Raw genomic sequence first — 8913 nt, forward strand, 5'->3', positions numbered from 1 at the left:
GGAACCTATTAAAGGCATCTCGCATTGAGGTCCGTGCCAAATTTCGCGCGTCTGTAAATTTTAGCAAATCTTCGGGATTTCGCGTTCTTCTGAACTTCGCATGCTTTTTCCGTTGTCTCTGCAACAGCGTTCGGACCTGTTTTGTGTACCACGGGGGATCAGTTCCATCTCTTACCAATTTATGAGGTATGAATCTTTCAATTGCTGTTGCTACTATATCTTTGAATTTGAGCCACATCTCGTCTACATTTGCATAGTCAGTTCTGAAGGAATGGAGATTGTCTCTTAGGAAGGCTTCTAGTGACACTTTATCCGCTTTTTTAAATAAAATTATTTTGCGTTTGTCTCTGGTGGATTTTGAAGAAACGGTATTGAGCCTAGCTACAACGACCTTGTGATCACTAATCCCTGTATCAGTCATGATGCTCTCTATCAGCTCTGGATTGTTTGTGGCTAAGAGGTCAAGTGTGTTTTCGCAACCATTTACAATTCGCGTGGGTTCGTGGACTAACTGCTCAAAATAATTTTCGGAGAAAGCATTTTGGACAATCTCGGAAGATGTTTTTGTGGTGTCACCGCCAGACACCACACTTGCTAGGTGGTAGCCTTTAAATCGACCGCGGTCCGTTAGTATACGTCGGACCCGTGTGTCGCCACTGTCAGTGATTGCAGACCGAGCGCCACCACACGGCAGGTCTAGAGAGACTTCCTAGCACTCGCCCCAGTTGTACTGCCGACTTTGCTAGCGATGCTACACTGACAAATACGCTCTCATTTGCCGAGACGATAGTTAGCATAGCCTTCAGCTACGTCATTTGCTACGACCTAGCAAGGCGCCATTACCAATTTATATTGAGCTTCTTATTACTGTACCGTCAGACCGATGTTCTACAATTATGGATTAAAGTTAAGTATTACATCAACTACGTACTTTATTTGCTACTAAAAATTCCCTTAACTGTTCCAGACCTCACGCCAGTCTGCGTGTAATTAAACGCGTGCATTTCGGCCTCCTCTAGCAACACGGTGTTGGCTCTTCTGCCAACACAGCAGTTTTCTGCCTACCACCGGTTTTGAACAAGTATTTTTGCCAACATATCGAGGGAAGGTTGACGTCCCCACCAACTACAATCGTATGAGTTGGGTATTTATTTGTTACGGGACTCAAATTTTCTCTGAACTGTTCAGCAACTATATCATCGGAGTCTGGGGATCGGTAGAAGGAGCCAGTTATTAACTTAGTTCGGCTGTTAAGTATAACCTCCACCCATACCAATTCGCACGGAGTATCTACTTCGACTTCACTACAAGATAAACCACTACTGACAGACACAAACACTCCACACCAATTCTGCCTAATCTATCTTTCCTGAACACCGTCTGAGACTTCGTAAGAATTTCTGCAGAACTTATTTCAGGCTTTAACCAGCTTTCTGTACCTATAACAATTTCAGCTTCTGTGCTTTCTATTAGCGCTTGAAGCTCAGGGAATTTCCCAGCACAACGACAACAATTTACAACTACAATTCCGACTGTTCCTTGATCCAAGCACGTCCTGTATTTGCCATGCACCCTTTGAGATTGCAGCCCACCCCGTACTTTCCCGAGGCCTTCTAACCTAATCATTTCAACTTTGTTATTGCCTTTCTTTACATTATGAATTTATTTCCAATGACCATTAAATAGATTTAGTATCTCCATTAGGGAAACAAGTGATATAAGAAATTCTTGTCGCCCATTTCACTCATGTTTCATGTAAAATCAATATCAAAGTCCTTGCACAATATAGGAGGCATGCAATCAGGCACTGAAGACCACACAATAATTGACCAACTGCCATATCATTCTCAGTCATTCATCAGTGGATGTGCTATGTAAGGAGATGAGGTCAGCACACTACACTCTTGGTCTTTGTTGACGTTCCGACCTTGGAGCCACTACCTCTCAATCAGATAGCTCCTCAATTGGCCTCATGAGGCTGATTGCACCCCAGACCAGTCATCCCACCAAGGAAAAATCCCTGGCAACATCGAGAATTGAAGTCGGGTCCCCTGCATGATCTGTGATGCATATATGCAGATTGAAGTGATGAATGAAAATCTATATCAAGGGCAGGATTATAACCCGGGTCTTCTGCTCAGTAAGCAGATGTGCTAACCAATATGCCACCCTGGCACAATGGCTTCACACATCTGCATGAACTATCATAGCATGCCTCCGTCTTCAGCCGAAATCCTCATTCATGCCTCAGCCCACTTGGTATTACCCCTAAACTTGCACAGCATTTTCATTTGATTAAAGCACCTATGCCCGGCTTTTAGGCAGGATCCCCCAGGTAGTTTGATGCTGAGGTGTTATTCCAATATAGTTGGAGAGCCTCTACAATGCTGTGTGAGTTTAGGGGGAATACCAAATGGGCTGGGGGGAATAGGAATTTAGATTGACATGGGAGGCATGCTAGGGTAGTCAGTGCAGATGCGCAAAGCTACCTTGCTAGGGTAGCGTAGGGACTAGTGCATCTGCCTCGAGAGCAGGAGACCCAAGTTTGCATCCCAGCCTTGGTACAAATTTTCATTCATCGCTTCAGTCTGAAACAAAATAGATGTTGGAGACTTGAAAAGGTCTCTGGACCCATATAGTTTCATTTGATAGCTGCCTTTATTAAATTTCATTGGAACTAATTACTGCCACTGTACATGTTTTATTTACTTATGTTTACATTTCCTGTTAGTACCCTAGAGACATCAGTTTACAGAAACGGGATTTATTAATCCACTTGTGCAGCACTAATTATTTCATTTTAGATTTGTAGTAGTAAGACTGCATGTTCTGTCTGCTCAGAATAATCTTAGCTGAGATAAAAAACTAAACTCTGCCTGAACAGACCATGAAGGAGCATTGTACTGACTGGCCGCCATGTCACCCTCAGCCCACAAGCATCACTGGCTGCTGATATGGAGGGGCTTGTGGTCACTCTTTTGGCCGTATGGCAGTTTGAGACTTCAGTCAAGTAGCTCCTCATTTTGTCTCAAGGTCTGAGTGCACCCTACCCTGCTCGGCAGACCGAATGGCCAAGTTCTAGCCCAGCCCAACAGTGCTGAACTTTGGTAATCTGCGGGGAACCAGTGTTACCACTGTGGCAAGGCAGTTGGGCAACAATAGCCGAGATCCAAAATCTTATTCCTTGTATAGCAATAACTTTGTATTGCTTCTTACTTTTATTGGTCTTCAGTCTTGTGATTATTTCATTATAAGTCAGATGCACAAGTGATCCTCGAGACTGATGATACCTGCATCTTTTATACTCGCTACATAACATGGCAAATATAGGCATACATAATGTGAGTGAATGAGGAGAATGTCTCAAACAAAATTTGTTCAAATGTGTTACCTAAACTCTTTGGTCGAACACTTACCAGCAAGCTTTACTCACAAACTTTCAGAAACAACATTGTTCTTCACATACAAAACTTTCTCTCACCAACAATCAAAATACGCTTATCAGCCAGAACAACACGAACACCTATCTAATAGCCAGTACATCCACCTTCGGCATTGATAATAGTCACTTAATCCCCACAAATTCTAGGCAGGGGGAGTGATGAGCTCCGACACCATGCTTGATCACGTCTCTGATGTGTTCAATCGGGTTCATATCTGGCAAGATGTGTTGGCGGGGAAGGGTGTGGGGGGGGGGGGGTGAGCACTCAATTTAAACTTGGCACTGTGTTCAATGAACCATTCCATCACACTCTTGTCCTTGTGACATGGCCCATTATCGTGTTGAAAAATGACGCTGCCATTGGGAAACAATCATTAAGGGGTGTATGGAGTCTGCAACCAGTGCATGATACTTTTTGGCCATCATGGTGCTTTGCACAAGCTCCACTGGACCCATGGGTGTTCCCCAGAGCATAATGCAGCCACTGCCAGATTTTCTCCGTCCCACAGTACAGGTGTCAAGCTATTCCCCTGGCCTACCCAGTGACATGGTGAACAAGGTATCTGGATCCATCAGACCAAGCAACACCCTGCCGATGGTCATGTGCCCATTTCACCCTGCTATGGTTTCACCAGGTGTTGAAACACTCTCCACAACACCCGTCCAGTCATCGAGTTTCCAAAGTGCTTGTGCGAAACCTCTGCGTCATCACAATTTGTCCTTGGTCACACTTGTATAGATTGCACACCTTCCCCATTCTACACATGGACAGCACACTCACCGATACATTCACTGTGTCTCGCAAGCAGTCATATACCATAGTCGATGCTCAGTCATTCCTCAGCTGGTGACACTTCTATTGCCTGGACGGGTTTGTACCGATAGTCCATCTGGCATAAATGTTCTGGCTGATCAGTATATTGCCTCAGACCTACAGGAGCAGCTCTAATTTAAATTGACTTTTCCCACAAAGCCGACAGTACAGGTTACTTTGTAGCACATTGCAAATAAAGAATACTGTTGAGGCCTTGTTCGTATTTATAGGTCTTAAGTACCCTAGATCATTAACACAAGGCTCACAAAGTGCTAAAAACTTTTTGTACCTGTCTGAAGATTCACATGATTACTGCAACCATACATCAGCAGATTACGTCTCCAGATCAATCAGAATAAATAAAATTCTTCACACATTATTACATTGGTTCTGTACTCTCCACATTAAGAATATGCAATAGCTGTTCAGATTTTTTGGAAAGTGGGGAACGGGAAACCACTATAAACACACCAATTGCTGCCAAAATGACCAATAACAAAAATCATTTGTTTTATACTGATGTAGTTAAAAGCTGGAAAATGAATTTTCTGTAATTGTCAGGAACCACATGTGTCACCAAGATACTATTAGCTACAGAAGGTAGTAACTGCAGTATTTACACGTGCATTCTAGAATAGTATTCCAGAAAATGTCCTTATGGGTTCTGCTGATCACTACTGTGAAGACCCACACTATATTGGGTACCTACAAAGGTAAATGTAACTGTCCAACTATGTGCGCACACACAAAATTCTGTGTAAAAGGTTAGTGTCTAAGATGAGGCAAACCTATACATACCACTGATGTACTCCCTACATTGGAGAGGAAGATTGGTGTTAATGTTACATTAATTCAATTTGGGTGCTCATTTCCACTGTATCAGTTTGTAGTGGCTAGGTATGTCAATTTTCCTTCCCACCTCAGAAGTTTTGTTGATAAGTTATATTATTCTACAAGGCGTACCTGAAAGTTCAGTGACAGGGTACACATTTAAATGTCTTAAATTTGTGTATGCATGTAGATACACATTGAAAATACCACTTACCACCATATGTTTTAAGGTGAAAATTTGTCTCCTGGTGTCAGGTTTATGTAGTATCAGCACATGTGAGTGCAATGGATTAATGTGTAAAGTTTAAATTAAATTTGTGGAAATGAAGTTTCCAGAAGTTCTTATCCATGTGATCTTGTCTCAGCTTTGTTTTTTTAAATTAAATCAGTTTCTTTCCTCAACCAACTCTTGGTGAAAGGTGGCATTAATGCTCTTTGTGAATCTAATTCCTATGGTACCATTCTGAGACATGCCACAATGCATCTCACACACAGCTTGGTATGTTTGTCAAGCTAGATGAGGAAAAGTTTCCATTCTGGCTCGTGTTTTACATATTTTCTTCTCCCTTTTTATGTTCCATACTCACATTTCATACATGAAGCATTTACAAGTGTATGTAGATATTTCAATTGATCAGATACCCAGAGCCTGTCCAAAATCCTGGTAAAATGGTGTTTTTAAATGCTTAGATTCTCTCAATACCATGAGGTAGGTGCCATTGTATTGAAGCCATTACTAAATATCTCAAATTTCATAGCCCCTACACACTGTTCATTACACATGTGCACATTCATGTGATATCAGACATCTGAAGTTCCCTTGCTCAACAATCATTAGCAAAACTGTCAAACTTATGATACAAAGCATCCATAGAATTTGTTGCAGTGCTGCATTCTAGTACAAAGGCCAATCACAATGTATTTATTTTAATTCAGTTGAAGTGTGCAATTCACATTGCATCAAAACATTAAGTAGAGTTACACTGTTATTAACAATCCGAACAAATTCAAAAGTAATAGTGTACATGGCTACAACACTAGAAGAAATAATCTTCACTACTCAAGGTTAAATCTAACTTGGCTCATAAGTGGGTAAATTATGCTGCCACAAGTCTTCTTTAGTCACTTACCTAATAGCATGACAAGTGACAGCCATATATCATTTCAAAGGAAATTAAAAGAATTTCTTAATGGCAACTCCTACTCATTAGGTGAATTTTTGGATGTAGTAAGTGGGCAATTTCCCCACCCCCACCCAAAAAAGAAATTAATATTAAGTGTCATGTAATATTTTGTGTAATATCTTGTATAGACACCTTTTATTAACCTGGCACATTCCACATTACGAAGTGTGTTATTAATGATCTATGGAACAAGTACTAATCTAATCTGATCATGGCACTTGCAAAACATGTACTTTTGATCTCTACAAACCACAAAAATCTTTCTTTACATCTCATCTGTTTTTGAAGACTGGTGTTTGACTAAACTGCATTCTATTGAACATCCTACATTTTACACCATTAATGTTTATTAGTGCTAAAACTTCACAACTACGTAGGGGAACAATATTTTAATACATCGAGTGCTGCACACTGATGTTTCACTGCCAGGCAGAGTACATGGCATCTGGTGAGTATTTTGCTGTAACTGACCATAGGACAGTTAACATTTGAGTTTTCCATGATATGAAGAATGCATTTAAATTTGTTACAACATTGCAGTTTATTTCCTCAAAGGTACTTTGAAAGCTCAACTTTTTCCTCATCATTCCTGACAGCAGATAATCCTTTGCCCTAATGACATTATATGACCACCACCTCAGACTTTCCTGTTTCAAAAACTGAAGGGTAACAAGAACTTTTGCAACAGTGACCATTTATGCTCACTTGTCTGACAATGAGCTAATGAGACTTCATACTAACATCAACTGCATAATAGCCATTTATTCTTCAAGGGTTATTTACCATTTACTTAGCACACTGCTTGCATACTGTCAAATGGATTTTAGTCAAAACCTTTAACAGCTTGTGGATGTGCTGGACAAAGTTTGTTACACAGAACAGGCTTCAGCTCAAGGCATACTTTCAGCAAACATTTCTCCAACTTGGAAACATTGACTTATTTCCAGGTTTTCATCATCATTGTCCCACTAGCTCAACAATTAAGTCTGCTCTGCCCATCTAATTTTTATTCAAGATCACTGAAAGCAAATCACTGTTCCACTAAAAAGTTTCATAGTTTGTGAGATTAAGCAGTGCTGAAACCCACTAGTAAAAAAGTCTTTACCCATGTATGCTATGTACCACTTTAGTCCACCCAAATTGGCATTCTACATTTAGCTTAGCTAATGATCAACAAAAATTCTTCCAAAAACACTTATACAAACTTTCAGTAACTTGCTTCTATCCAGAGTTTCTTCCAAATTTAATTTCACTAGCTACATCATGTACACAGTAGTTGTCAGGACAATGCAATCATAGAATTTCTTACATTACCTTCAACATATTCTTCACAATTTATTATATGTAGCCTTAAATATTTCAGAGACAAACATAACTACTAATCTCTGTTTTACTGCCTGATGCACAACTTTGTAGTTCAGTTATGCTGCATATATAAAACCATTTTCATTTCAATAAAGCACTGATGTACTAGAGAGGACATCCCTTTTTACATTCTGTCAGTTTTTCCAGAAGTTTCAAAACTGCCCATTTCTGGCATTTTTTTGAACAAGAATGTGTCAACTACAGCAACACCATATCAAGTTGTCAAACTCTCTTCAATTGTGTTTATGTGCTGCCTATTACAGGAAGCCATCAGTTTCAATCAGCCCACACTTCAGAAGTTACTTAGGGACAGCATGTGTAGGAATGACTTTAGTCTCCTTTTACCTCTGTTAGAATCAAGCCCTACACAATAATGTCATACTTTGTGTTTAAAGTGAGTTCACTTCATACCAGTTGATTGGGAGGCCACCTGAACATATTCAATCTAACTTTTCAAATGCCAGGTTTATGTAATATACTACATACACTAAAAGGTCGCCACTTTGTGCAGATTTGAAGCTAGTAACTGATATGGATTAAAATTCTCCTAATGAATGAAAATTGCAGGACAGGCTTCGTACCAGCAGATTTATCATATTAGAGCAACTTTATGTACTTCAGCATCTTATTTAATAAGAATTCAGATTTTTAGTGAGTGAGTTACCATTTAATTTTAAACCTTCCACATTTATAATAAGCATCTTAGACACTTTCCACCCATCCCTAGCTGCACATGGTTTACATCGCATGTGAGATTCTCTTTCCTACTTGCTCTTGTAATGTGAGTGTTAGAAAGCATCTAAGAGAAGCAGATTTTCCATATGTAACAAAGAGGACTTACAAGTTATGAAGCATATTGATTCAAGATTTTGTAAAAGTTGACATTCCAGACTGCTACTTACATTTGAATGTTACATTCTTCCTACTAAAATAGTTTACTGTCCCGAAACTGTTTACAAAATCATCTGTAGGATTATCCACAGCAATGAGAAACAGATGTAAATTGGAAACAAGACAAATCTGGTGCACAATTATTTACTTGTTCTAAAAAATTTTCTATTTTTTACATAAATTTAAGATTTACAATGAACAATTAACTGCCAACTTATTTTTGTCCAATAAACAATTCATGCTGAACTGCATGAAGGATACTGTGCAGATGCTGTAACAGACATGTAATGCTGAAGTAGTTTATTAATTTATAATCTTTAACAACATTTCTTTAATAAAGAGCAAGGGCAAGTGAATATTGCACAGGCTTGGTACTAAGTAAAAAT

Source organism: Schistocerca nitens, chromosome 3 (genome assembly GCF_023898315.1).
Source record: "Schistocerca nitens isolate TAMUIC-IGC-003100 chromosome 3, iqSchNite1.1, whole genome shotgun sequence".
NCBI classification, from domain to species: domain Eukaryota; kingdom Metazoa; phylum Arthropoda; class Insecta; order Orthoptera; family Acrididae; genus Schistocerca; species Schistocerca nitens.